General features: G+C 37.0%; 6 non-coding genes across 6 annotated transcripts; all 6 read right to left on the reverse strand.

The window, feature by feature from the left end:
* Positions 1–1,240: 1,240 nt before the first annotated feature.
* On the reverse strand, positions 1,241–1,312 carry Trnae-uuc (transfer RNA glutamic acid (anticodon UUC)). Its single transcript has one exon. It is a non-coding gene; the product is annotated as a tRNA-Glu (tRNA).
* Positions 1,313–3,652: 2,340 nt separating this feature from the next.
* Positions 3,653–3,724, reverse strand: Trnae-uuc (transfer RNA glutamic acid (anticodon UUC)). The gene has a single exon. It is a non-coding gene; the product is annotated as a tRNA-Glu (tRNA).
* Positions 3,725–6,093: 2,369 nt separating this feature from the next.
* On the reverse strand, positions 6,094–6,165 carry Trnae-uuc (transfer RNA glutamic acid (anticodon UUC)). Its single transcript has one exon. It is a non-coding gene; the product is annotated as a tRNA-Glu (tRNA).
* A 2,367-nt stretch (positions 6,166–8,532) lies between these two features.
* On the reverse strand, positions 8,533–8,604 carry Trnae-uuc (transfer RNA glutamic acid (anticodon UUC)). The gene has a single exon. It is a non-coding gene; the product is annotated as a tRNA-Glu (tRNA).
* Positions 8,605–10,984: 2,380 nt separating this feature from the next.
* On the reverse strand, positions 10,985–11,056 carry Trnae-uuc (transfer RNA glutamic acid (anticodon UUC)). Its single transcript has one exon. It is a non-coding gene; the product is annotated as a tRNA-Glu (tRNA).
* A 2,356-nt stretch (positions 11,057–13,412) lies between these two features.
* On the reverse strand, positions 13,413–13,484 carry Trnae-uuc (transfer RNA glutamic acid (anticodon UUC)). Its single transcript has one exon. It is a non-coding gene; the product is annotated as a tRNA-Glu (tRNA).
* Between the last annotated feature and the right edge of the window lie 464 nt (positions 13,485–13,948).

Consider the following 13,948-nt stretch of genomic DNA (forward strand, 5'->3'; position numbering starts at 1 on the left):
AGAAGAGCTAAGCTCCCATAGCAGTAGACACGTGGGTTCAATGCAACTAGAGTATCTCAAAAACGGCTTGCATGACAACTATTCTGAATTGCATCAAACTATTTAGTAGACAATGTTTTTCAAAATTTTCATCCAGGGAAAAGGCTTGCGCTTGCACTGTGAGCACCACATGCTGTCAAAAATGGCATTTGGATGTGAAAAATGCAGGTATAAAATAGGGGTTGGGGTGCATAAACCTCTTCTGCTGTGAACTGCCATTGACTTCTCTGGTCAAGTGAATACTGTTCTTATGCTTTGTTTTAATATAGGTATCTAAAAATATGGACCTTTTTGACCTCACTTGTGTATTTGACCTTTTTATGATTTTTTTATACTAGGTCGCTGATTGCTGCATTAAATTTGTACATAAAAACTGGACCTTGCCCCCCCCCCCCCCCCCGAAGTCCGCGGCGGAAGCTGAAAGGTTTCTCTAGGGTTAATAACACCCTTGCACCGGTCCTGTCTAAATGATAATGTCAAGTGTTTCAGTCCTATTTCTTTCTGATATTTGTGAGTTCCAGCCATGTGTAATTCAGCCTTCTCCAATGCTTTGATAATCTCTCCGCCTTTCTCCTCCAGAACTGTATGGTCCATGAACTGTCTTTTCACTGTTCCTTGTCTAGATTGTGAAGATTGTTCACTTCCATTATAATTCATTGACTGCAAACAGTTTCCAGAAGTGGCTAAATTAGATGAACTTTCTGACGATGGTGTTGATTGATGATAGGGATGCTGATGATGAATATCTGACATCGATAGATTGAAAAATTACTTTGTAAAAGGAAAATAGCGCTACAATGTTTAATGTAGTCAATATTTTTGACGGTTCTTCGATTTTTTGTCTAAAACCGATTTTTCAGTACATTGGATATTGCCTGATTAGAACGATACTTGTTAAGTGATTAGGACTCATCAAGTATGAAAAAAATCATAATTCCGGTACCCTATGCCAGTCCATAAAACGATTTATTTCTGTTGTAAAGTCGGACGATTGGTTGACTTGTTATGTCTAAATAAAAGTGTTCCATTTCAAATCTTGAATATTCATCGTTTATCTTGGGGAAAATTGGAACAGTACAAACAATGATAATAATAATAATATTAATATGTTTCTGATAATTTGTCCCGCTAGTCTTCAACTCAGGTAATAGCACAACACCAAACGTCTTGAGAGCCGCAGGGTTTCCTATAATAAAAAGTGTTCCGATGCCGGGGATCGAACCCGGGCCGCCTGGGTGAAAACCAGGAATCCTAACCACTAGACCACATCGGAGTCGATATACACGCTTCTTCCTAACAGGTACATAAATAAACTCTATAGTACCGCCTTGACGGTGCAAAAACCATCTAAAACTTATAACACTATGGGATTACTAAATGGATAATGGGCAATTTTATCAGAAATGGTCACTGTTTCCAAACAAATTTGCAATGAGGAGAAAAACGAAAATGACATCTATGAACATATCTTAAACATGAGAGAAATGCCAAAGGATGAGAAATAGCACTCAGTCATCCTGAAATGGAGATACTACAATACCTGTGCAGAGGCTGGACGGGATATCTTGACCAATTATTCAATGCCCGCGAGTCAAAAGGTACTCTGTTGACTATATGTTATATAATCTTTGTACATGAACACACTGTATTATAATGCTTTACATCCAGTATAAAGATGATCCTACTAGCCGCAGTGAAGGAACTAATAAGCTGGTTCATTATTAGCAGGTGGATACAGTAGGATCAAAAAAATGTTTACAATCCATGGCAACGCTTTCATCCAAATATATTTTAAGTGTATTGCTTTACTTCTTGGCTATGATTGAAAACGATATGAATTGTGACATATTACGTAGTCATGCGCTGTATGTGTGTGCATATATGTATGTATGTATGTATGTATGTATGTATGTATGTATGTATGTGTGTGTGTGTATGTATATATGTATGTATGTATGCATGTGTGATTCTGTGTATGTATGTATGTATGTATGCAGGCACATCCACCTACATATGTGCATTATCAGGACTGTTGAATAACCATATTAATATATAACAAATATTGTACCAGTGACATTAATCTCTACTTCCAGGCAAAAAGTTTTGATTAGTTTTAGAAATGTTAGCTATGGAAAATATGCAACTCTCCTGCAACACATTGAGGTGGCAGGGTCCAGTTTCGTAAATTGGCCCCTGGCAAATTTCTTAACTTAAGGCTATGGTGTGACTTTTTCAGCTATTATTGTTTAGTATTTATATATATGGATATATTTGTGAACTAGGAGTTTTGGGCTTGTGTTGTTCTTGAAATTGATGTCAGGCATGTACACCTTCCATAGTTACTCTGCAGTATGTTGATAGTGAAATACCAATAGTTGGCTAGGAAGAAGAGCTAACCTCCCATAGCAGTAGACACGTGGGTTCAATGCAACTAGAGTATCTCAAAAACGGCTTGGATGACAACTATTCTGAATTGCATCAAACTATTTAGTAGACAATGTTTTTCAAAATTTTCATCCAGGGAAAAGGCTTGCGCTTGCACTGTGAGCACCACATACTGTCAAAAATGGCATTTGGATGTGAAAAATGCAGGTATAAAATAGGGGTTGGGGTGCATAAACCTCTTCTGCTGTGAACTGCCATTGACTTCTCTGGTCAAGTGAATACTGTTCTTATGCTTTGTTTTAATATAGCTATCTAAAAATATGGACCTTTTTGACCTCACTTGTGTATTTGACTTTTTATGATTTTTTTATACTAGGTCGCTGATTGCTGCATTAAATTTGTACATAAAAACTGGACCTTGCCCCCCGAAGTCCGCGGCGGAAGCTGAAAGGTTTCTCTAGGGTTAACAACACCCTTGCACCGGTCCTGTCTAAATGATAATGTCAAGTGTTTCAGTCCTATTTCTTTCTGATATTTGTGAGTTCCAGCCATGTGTAATTCAGCCTTCTCCAATGCTTTGATAATCTCTCCGCCTTTCTCCTCCAGAACTGTATGGTCCATGAACTGTCTCTTCACTGTTCCTTGTCTAGATTGTGAAGATTGTTCACTTCCATTATAATTCATTGACTGCAAACAGTTTCCAGAAGTGGCTAAATTAGATGAACTTTCTGACGATGGTGTTGATTGATGATAGGGATGCTGATGATGAATATCTGACATCGATAGATTGAAAAATTACTTTGTAAAAGGAAAATAGCGCTACAATGTTTAATGTAGTCAATATTTTTGACGGTTCTTCGATTTTTTGTCTAAAACCGATTTTTCAGTACATTGGATATTGCCTGATTAGAACGATACTTGTTAAGTGATTAGGACTCATCAAGTATGAAAAAAATCATAATTCCGGTACCCTATGCCAGTCCATAAAACGATTTATTTCTGTTGTAAAGTCGGACGATTGGTTGACTTGTTATGTCTAAATAAAAGTGTTCCATTTCAAATCTTGAATATTCATCGTTTATCTTGGGGAAAATTGGAACAGTACAAACAATGATAATAATAATAATATTAATATGTTTCTGATAATTTGTCCCGCTAGTCTTCAACTCAGGTAATAGCACAACACCAAACGTCTTGAGAGCCGCAGGGTTTCCTATAATAAAAAGTGTTCCGATGCCGGGGATCGAACCCGGGCCGCCTGGGTGAAAACCAGGAATCCTAACCACTAGACCACATCGGAGTCGATATACACGCTTCTTCCTAACAGGTACATAAATAAACTCTATAGTACCGCCTTGACGGTGCAAAAACCATCTAAAACTTATAACACTATGGGATGACTAAATGGATAATGGGCAGTTTTATCAGAAATGGTCACTGTTTCCAAACAAATTTGCACTGAGGAGAAAAACAAAAATGACATCTATGAACATATCTTAAACATGAGAGAAATGCCAAAGGATGAGAAATAGCACTCAGTCATCATGAAATGGAGATACTACAATACCTGTGCAGAGGTTGGACGGGATATCTTGACCAATTATTCAACGCCCGCGAGTCACAAGGTACTCTGTTGACTATATGTTATATAATCTTTGTACATGAACACACTGTATTATAATGCTTTACATCCAGTATAAAGATGATCCTACTAGTCGCAGTGATGGAACTAATAAGCTGGTTCATTATTAACAGGTGGATACAGTAGGAAAAAATAAATGTTTACAATCCTTGGCAACGCTTTCATCCAAATATATTTTAAATGTGTTGCTTTACTTCTTTTCAATGATTGAAAACGATATGAATTGTGACATATTACGTAGTCATGCGCTGTATGTGTGTGCATATATGTATGTATGTATGTATGTATGTATGTATGTGTGTGTGTGTGTGTATGTATGTATGTATGTATGTATGTATGATTGTGTGTATGTATGTATATATGTATGTATGTATGTATGTATGTATGTATGTATGTATGCAGGCACATCCACCTATATATGTGCATTATCAGGACTGTTGAATAACCATATTAATATATAACAAATATTGTACCAGTGACATTAATCTCTACTTCCAGGCAAAAAGTTTTGATTAGTTTTAGAAATGTTAGCTATGGAAAATATGCAACTCTCCTGCAACACATTGAGGTGGCAGGGTCCAGTTTCGTAAATTGGCCCCTGGCAAATTTCTTAACTTAAGGCTATGGTGTGACTTTTTCAGCTATTATTGTTTAGTATTTATAGATATGGATATATTTGTGAACTAGGAGTTTTGGGCTTGTGTTGTTCTTGACATTGATGTCAGGCATGTACACCTTCCATAGTTGCTCTGCAGTATGTTGATAGTGAAATACCAATAGTTGGCTAGGAAGAAGAGCTAACCTCCCATAGCAGTAGACACGTGGGTTCAAGGCAACTAGAGTATCTCAAAAACGGCTTGCATGACAACTATTCTGAATTGCATCAAACTATTTAGTAGACAATGTTTTTCAAAATTTTCATCCAGGGAAAAGGCTTGCGCTTGCTCTGTGAGCACCACATGCTGTCAAAAATGGCATTTGGATGTGAAAAATGCAGGTATAAAATAGGGGTTGGGGTGCATAAACCTCTTCTGCTGTGAACTGCCATTGACTTCTCTGGTCAAGTGAATACTGTTCTTATGCTTTGTTTTAATATAGGTATCTAAAAATATGGACCTTTTTGACCTCAATTGTGTATTTGACCTTTTTATGATTTTTTTATACTAGGTCGCTGATTGCTGCATTAAATTTGTACATAAAAACTGGACCTTGCCCCCCCCCCCCCCGAAGTCCGCGGCGGAAGCTGAAAGGTTTCTCTAGGGTTAATAACACCCTTGCACCGGTCCTGTCTAAATGATAATGTCAAGTGTTTCAGTCCTATTTCTTTCTGATATTTGTGAGTTCCAGCCATGTGTAATTCAGCCTTCTCCAATGCTTTGATAATCTCTCCGCCTTTCTCCTCCAGAACTGTATGGTCCATGAACTGTCTCTTCACTGTTCCTTGTCTAGATTGTGAAGATTGTTCACTTCCATTATAATTCATTGACTGCAAACAGTTTCCAGAAGTGGCTAAATTAGATGAACTTTCTGACGATGGTGTTGATTGATGATAGGGATGCTGATGATGAATATCTGACATCGATAGATTGAAAAATTACTTTGTAAAAGGAAAATAGCGCTACAATGTTTAATGTAGTCAATATTTTTGACGGTTCTTCGATTTTTTGTCTAAAACCGATTTTTCAGTACATTGGATATTGCCTGATTAGAACGATACTTGTTAAGTGATTCGGACTCATCAAGTATGAAAAAAATCATAATTCCGGTACCCTATGCCAGTCCATAAAACGATTTATTTCTGTTGTAAAGTCGGACGATTGGTTGACTTGTTATGTCTAAATAAAAGTGTTCCATTTCAAATCTTGAATATTCATCGTTTATCTTGGGGAAAATTGGAACAGTACAAACAATGATAATAATAATAATATTAATATGTTTCTGATAATTTGTCCCGCTAGTCTTCAACTCAGGTAATAGCACAACACCAAACGTCTTGAGAGCCGCAGGGTTTCCTATAATAAAAAGTGTTCCGATGCCGGGGATCGAACCCGGGCCGCCTGGGTGAAAACCAGGAATCCTAACCACTAGACCACATCGGAGTCGATATACACGCTTCTTCCTAACAGGTACATAAATAAACTCTATAGTACCGCCTTGACGGTGCAAAAACCATCTAAAACTTATAACACTATGGGATGACTAAATGGATAATGGGCAGTTTTATCAGAAATGGTCACTGTTTCCAAACAAATTTGCACTGAGGAGAAAAACGAAAATGACATCTATGAACATATCTTAAACATGAGAGAAATGCCAAAGGATGAGAAATAGCACTCAGTCATCATGAAATGGAGATACTACAATACCTGTGCAGAGGCTGGACGGGATATCTTGACCAATTATTCAATGCCCGCGAGTCAAAAGGTACTCTGTTGACTATATGTTATATAATCTTTGTACATGAACACACTGTATTATAATGCTTTACATCCAGTATAAAGATGATCCTACTAGCCGCAGTGAAGGAACTAATAAGCTGGTTCATTATTAGCAGGTGGATACAGTAGGATCAAAAAAATGTTTACAATCCATGGCAACGCTTTCATCCAAATATATTTTAAGTGTATTGCTTTACTTCTTGGCTATGATTGAAAACGATATGAATTGTGACATATTACGTAGTCATGCGCTGTATGTGTGTGCATATATGTATGTATGTATGTATGTATGTATGTATGTATGTATGTATGTATGTATGTAAGTATGTATGTGTGTGTGTGTATGTATATATGTATGTATGTATGCATGTGTGATTCTGTGTATGTATGTATGTATGTATGTATGTATGCAGGCACATCCACCTACATATGTGCATTATCAGGACTGTTGAATAACCATATTAATATATAACAAATATTGTACCAGTGACATTAATCTCTACTTCCAGGCAAAAAGTTTTGATTAGTTTTAGAAATGTTAGCTATGGAAAATATGCAACTCTCCTGCAACACATTGAGGTGGCAGGGTCCAGTTTCGTAAATTGGCCCCTGGCAAATTTCTTACTTAAGGCTATGGTGTGACTTTTTCAGCTATTATTGTTTAGTATTTATATATATGGATATATTTGTGAACTAGGAGTTTTGGGCTTGTGTTGTTCTTGAAATTGATGTCAGGCATGTACACCTTCCATAGTTACTCTGCAGTATGTTGATAGTGAAATACCAATAGTTGGCTAGGAAGAAGAGCTAACCTCCCATAGCAGTAGACACGTGGGTTCAATGCAACTAGAGTATCTCAAAAACGGCTTGGATGACAACTATTCTGAATTGCATCAAACTATTTAGTAGACAATGTTTTTCAAAATTTTCATCCAGGGAAAAGGCTTGCGCTTGCACTGTGAGCACCACATACTGTCAAAAATGGCATTTGGATGTGAAAAATGCAGGTATAAAATAGGGGTTGGGGTGCATAAACCTCTTCTGCTGTGAACTGCCATTGACTTCTCTGGTCAAGTGAATACTGTTCTTATGCTTTGTTTTAATATAGCTATCTAAAAATATGGACCTTTTTGACCTCACTTGTGTATTTGACTTTTTATGATTTTTTTATACTAGGTCGCTGATTGCTGCATTAAATTTGTACATAAAAACTGGACCTTGCCCCCCGAAGTCCGCGGCGGAAGCTGAAAGGTTTCTCTAGGGTTAATAACACCCTTGCACCGGTCGTGTCTAAATGATAATGTCAAGTGTTTCAGTCCTATTTCTTTCTGATATTTGTGAGTTCCAGCCATGTGTAATTCAGCCTTCTCCAATGCTTTGATAATCTCTCCGCCTTTCTCCTCCAGAACTGTATGGTCCATGAACTGTCTCTTCACTGTTCCTTGTCTAGATTGTGAAGATTGTTCACTTCCATTATAATTCATTGACTGCAAACAGTTTCCAGAAGTGGCTAAATTAGATGAACTTTCTGACGATGGTGTTGATTGATGATAGGGATGCTGATGATGAATATCTGACATCGATAGATTGAAAAATTACTTTGTAAAAGGAAAATAGCGCTACAATGTTTAATGTAGTCAATATTTTTGACGGTTCTTCGATTTTTTGTCTAAAACCGATTTTTCAGTACATTGGATATTGCCTGATTAGAACGATACTTGTTAAGTGATTAGGACTCATCAAGTATGAAAAAAATCATAATTCCGGTACCCTATGCCAGTCCATAAAACGATTTATTTCTGTTGTAAAGTCGGACGATTGGTTGACTTGTTATGTCGAAATAAAAGTGTTCGATTTCAAATCTTGAATATTCATCGTTTCTCTTGGGGAAAATTGGAACAGTACAAACAATGATAATAATAATAATATTAATATGTTTCTGATAATTTGTCCCGCTAGTCTTCAACTCAGGTAATAGCACAACACCAAACGTCTTGAGAGCCGCAGGGTTTCCTATAATAAAAAGTGTTCCGATGCCGGGGATCGAACCCGGGCCGCCTGGGTGAAAACCAGGAATCCTAACCACTAGACCACATCGGAGTCGATATACACGCTTCTTCCTAACAGGTACATAAATAAACTCTATAGTACCGCCTTGACGGTGCAAAAACCATCTAAAACTTATAACACTATGGGATGACTAAATGGATAATGGGCAGTTTTATCAGAAATGGTCACTGTTTCCAAACAAATTTGCACTGAGGAGAAAAACAAAAATGACATCTATGAACATATCTTAAACATGAGAGAAATGCCAAAGGATGAGAAATAGCACTCAGTCATCATGAAATGGAGATACTACAATACCTGTGCAGAGGCTGGACGGGATATCTTGACCAATTATTCAACGCCCGCGAGTCACAAGGTACTCTGTTGACTATATGTTATATAATCTTTGTACATGAACACACTGTATTATAATGCTTTACATCCAGTATAAAGATGATCCTACTAGTCGCAGTGATGGAACTAATAAGCTGGTTCATTATTAACAGGTGGATACAGTAGGAAAAAATAAATGTTTACAATCCTTGGCAACGCTTTCATCCAAATATATTTTAAATGTGTTGCTTTACTTCTTTTCAATGATTGAAAACGATATGAATTGTGACATATTACGTTGTCATGCGCTGTATGTGTGTGCATATATGTATGTATGTATGTATGTATGTATGTATGTATGTATGTATGTATGTATGTATGTGTGTGTGTGTGTGTATGTATGTATGTATGTATGTATGATTGTGTGTATGTATGTATATATGTATGTATGTATGTATGTATGTATGTATGCAGGCACATCCACCTATATATGTGCATTATCAGGACTGTTGAATAACCATATTAATATATAACAAATATTGTACCAGTGACATTAATCTCTACTTCCAGGCAAAAAGTTTTGATTAGTTTTAGAAATGTTAGCTATGGAAAATATGCAACTCTCCTGCAACACATTGAGGTGGCAGGGTCCAGTTTCGTAAATTGGCCCCTGGCAAATTTCTTAACTTAAGGCTATGGTGTGACTTTTTCAGCTATTATTGTTTAGTATTTATAGATATGGATATATTTGTGAACTAGGAGTTTTGGGCTTGTGTTGTTCTTGACATTGATGTCAGGCATGTACACCTTCCATAGTTGCTCTGCAGTATGTTGATAGTGAAATACCAATAGTTGGCTAGGAAGAAGAGCTAAGCTCCCATAGGAGTAGACACGTGGGTTCAATGCAACTAGAGTATCTCAAAAACGGCTTGCATGACAACTATTCTGAATTGCATCAAACTATTTAGTAGACAATGTTTTTCAAAATTTTCATCCAGGGAAAAGGCTTGCGCTTGCACTGTGAGCACCACATGCTGTCAAAAATGGCATTTGGATGTGAAAAATGCAGGTATAAAATAGGGGTTGGGGTGCATAAACCTCTTCTGCTGTGAACTGCCATTGACTTCTCTGGTCAAGTGAATACTGTTCTTATGCTTTGTTTTAATATAGCTATCTAAAAATATGGACCTTTTTGACCTCACTTGTGTATTTGACCTTTTTATGATTTTTTTATACTAGGTCGCTGATTGCTGCATTAAATTTGTACATAAAAACTGGACCTTGCCCCCCCCCCCCCGAAGTCCGCGGCGGAAGCTGAAAGGTTTCTCTAGGGTTAATAACACCCTTGCACCGGTCCTGTCTAAATGATAATGTCAAGTGTTTCAGTCCTATTTCTTTCTGATATTTGTGAGTTCCAGCCATGTGTAATTCAGCCTTCTCCAATGCTTTGATAATCTCTCCGCCTTTCTCCTCCAGAACTGTATGGTCCATGAACTGTCTTTTCACTGTTCCTTGTCTAGATTGTGAAGATTGTTCACTTCCATTATAATTCATTGACTGCAAACAGTTTCCAGAAGTGGCTAAATTAGATGAACTTTCTGACGATGGTGTTGATTGATGATAGGGATGCTGATGATGAATATCTGACATCGATAGATTGAAAAATTACTTTGTAAAAGGAAAATAGCGCTACAATGTTTAATGTAGTCAATATTTTTGACGGTTCTTCGATTTTTTGTCTAAAACCGATTTTTCAGTACATTGGATATTGCCTGATTAGAACGATACTTGTTAAGTGATTAGGACTCATCAAGTATGAAAAAAATCATAATTCCGGTACCCTATGCCAGTCCATAAAACGATTTATTTCTGTTGTAAAGTCGGACGATTGGTTGACTTGTTATGTCTAAATAAAAGTGTTCCATTTCAAATCTTGAATATTCATCGTTTATCTTGGGGAAAATTGGAACAGTACAAACAATGATAATAATAATAATATTTATATGTTTCTGATAATTTGTCCCGCTAGTCTTCAACTCAGGTAATAGCACAACACCAAACGTCTTGAGAGCCGCAGGGTTTCCTATAATAAAAAGTGTTCCGATGCCGGGGATCGAACCCGGGCCGCCTGGGTGAAAACCAGGAATCCTAACCACTAGACCACATCGGAGTCGATATACACGCTTCTTCCTAACAGGTACATAAATAAACTCTATAGTACCGCCTTGACGGTGCAAAAACCATCTAAAACTTATAACACTATGGGATTACTAAATGGATAATGGGCAATTTTATCAGAAATGGTCACTGTTTCCAAACAAATTTGCAATGAGGAGAAAAACGAAAATGACATCTATGAACATATCTTAAACATGAGAGAAATGCCAAAGGATGAGAAATAGCACTCAGTCATCATGAAATGGAGATACTACAATACCTGTGCAGAGGCTGGACGGGATATCTTGACCAATTATTCAATGCCCGCGAGTCAAAAGGTACTCTGTTGACTATATGTTATATAATCTTTGTACATGAACACACTGTATTATAATGCTTTACATCCAGTATAAAGATGATCCTACTAGCCGCAGTGAAGGAACTAATAAGCTGGTTCATTATTAGCAGGTGGATACAGTAGGATCAAAAAAATGTTTACAATCCATGGCAACGCTTTCATCCAAATATATTTTAAGTGTATTGCTTTACTTCTTGGCTATGATTGAAAACGATATGAATTGTGACATATTACGTAGTCATGCGCTGTATGTGTGTGCATATATGTATGTATGTATGTATGTATGTATGTATGTATGTATGTATGTATGTATGTGTGTGTGTGTATGTATATATGTATGTATGTATGCATGTGTGATTCTGTGTATGTATGTATGTATGTATGTATGTATGCAGGCACATCCACCTACATATGTGCATTATCAGGACTGTTGAATAACCATATTAATATATAACAAATATTGTACCAGTGACATTAATCTCTACTTCCAGGCAAAAAGTTTTGATTAGTTTTAGAAATGTTAGCTATGGAAAATATGCAACTCTCCTGCAACACATTGAGGTGGCAGGGTCCAGTTTCGTAAATTGGCCCCTGGCAAATTTCTTAACTTAAGGCTATGGTGTGACTTTTTCAGCTATTATTGTTTAGTATTTATATATATGGATATATTTGTGAACTAGGAGTTTTGGGCTTGTGTTGTTCTTGAAATTGATGTCAGGCATGTACACCTTCCATAGTTACTCTGCAGTATGTTGATAGTGAAATACCAATAGTTGGCTAGGAAGAAGAGCTAACCTCCCATAGCAGTAGACACGTGGGTTCAATGCAACTAGAGTATCTCAAAAACGGCTTGGATGACAACTATTCTGAATTGCATCAAACTATTTAGTAGACAATGTTTTTCAAAATTTTCATCCAGGGAAAAGGCTTGCGCTTGCACTGTGAGCACCACATACTGTCAAAAATGGCATTTGGATGTGAAAAATGCAGGTATAAAATAGGGGTTGGGGTGCATAAACCTCTTCTGCTGTGAACTGCCATTGACTTCTCTGGTCAAGTGAATACTGTTCTTATGCTTTGTTTTAATATAGCTATCTAAAAATATGGACCTTTTTGACCTCACTTGTGTATTTGACTTTTTATGATTTTTTTATACTAGGTCGCTGATTGCTGCATTAAATTTGTACATAAAAACTGGACCTTGCCCCCCGAAGTCCGCGGCGGAAGCTGAAAGGTTTCTCTAGGGTTAATAACACCCTTGCACCGGTCCTGTCTAAATGATAATGTCAAGTGTTTCAGTCCTATTTCTTTCTGATATTTGTGAGTTCCAGCCATGTGTAATTCAGCCTTCTCCAATGCTTTGATAATCTCTCCGCCTTTCTCCTCCAGAACTGTATGGTCCATGAACTGTCTCTTCACTGTTCCTTGTCTAGATTGTGAAGATTGTTCACTTCCATTATAATTCATTGACTGCAAACAGTTTCCAGAAGTGGCTAAATTAGATGAACTTTCTGACGATGGTGTTGATTGATGATAGGGATGCTGATGATGAATATCTGACATCGATAGATTGAAAAATTACTTTGTAAAAGGAAAATAGCGCTACAATGTTTAATGTAGTCAATATTTTTGACGGTTCTTCGATTTTTTGTCTAAAACCGATTTTTCAGTACATTGGATATTGCCTGATTAGAACGATACTTGTTAAGTGATTAGGACTCATCAAGTATGAAAAAAATCATAATTCCGGTACCCTATGCCAGTCCATAAAACGATTTATTTCTGTTGTAAAGTCGGACGATTGGTTGACTTGTTATGTCTAAATAAAAGTGTTCCATTTCAAATCTTGAATATTCATCGTTTATCTTGGGGAAAATTGGAACAGTACAAACAATGATAATAATAATAATATTAATATGTTTCTGATAATTTGTCCCGCTAGTCTTCAACTCAGGTAATAGCACAACACCAAACGTCTTGAGAGCCGCAGGGTTTCCTATAATAAAAAGTGTTCCGATGCCGGGGATCGAACCCGGGCCGCCTGGGTGAAAACCAGGAATCCTAACCACTAGACCACATCGGAGTCGATATACACGCTTCTTCCTAACAGGTACATAAATAAACTCTATAGTACCGCCTTGACGGTGCAAAAACCATCTAAAACTTATAACACTATGGGATGACTAAATGGATAATGGGCAGTTTTATCAGAAATGGTCACTGTTTCCAAACAAATTTGCACTGAGGAGAAAAACAAAAATGACATCTATGAACATATCTTAAACATGAGAGAAATGCCAAAGGATGAGAAATAGCACTCAGTCATCATGAAATGGAGATACTACAATACCTGTGCAGAGGTTGGACGGGATATCTTGACCAATTATTCAACGCCCGCGAGTCACAAGGTACTCTGTTGACTATATGTTATATAATCTTTGTACATGAACACATTGTATTATAATGCTTTACATCCAGTATAAAGATGATCCTACTAGTCGCAGTGATGGAACTAATAAGCTGGTTCATTATTAACAGGTGGATACA

Source organism: Sinohyriopsis cumingii, chromosome 10, assembly GCF_028554795.1.
Source record: "Sinohyriopsis cumingii isolate HCF-2022 chromosome 10, ASM2855479v2, whole genome shotgun sequence".
NCBI classification, from domain to species: domain Eukaryota; kingdom Metazoa; phylum Mollusca; class Bivalvia; order Unionida; family Unionidae; genus Sinohyriopsis; species Sinohyriopsis cumingii.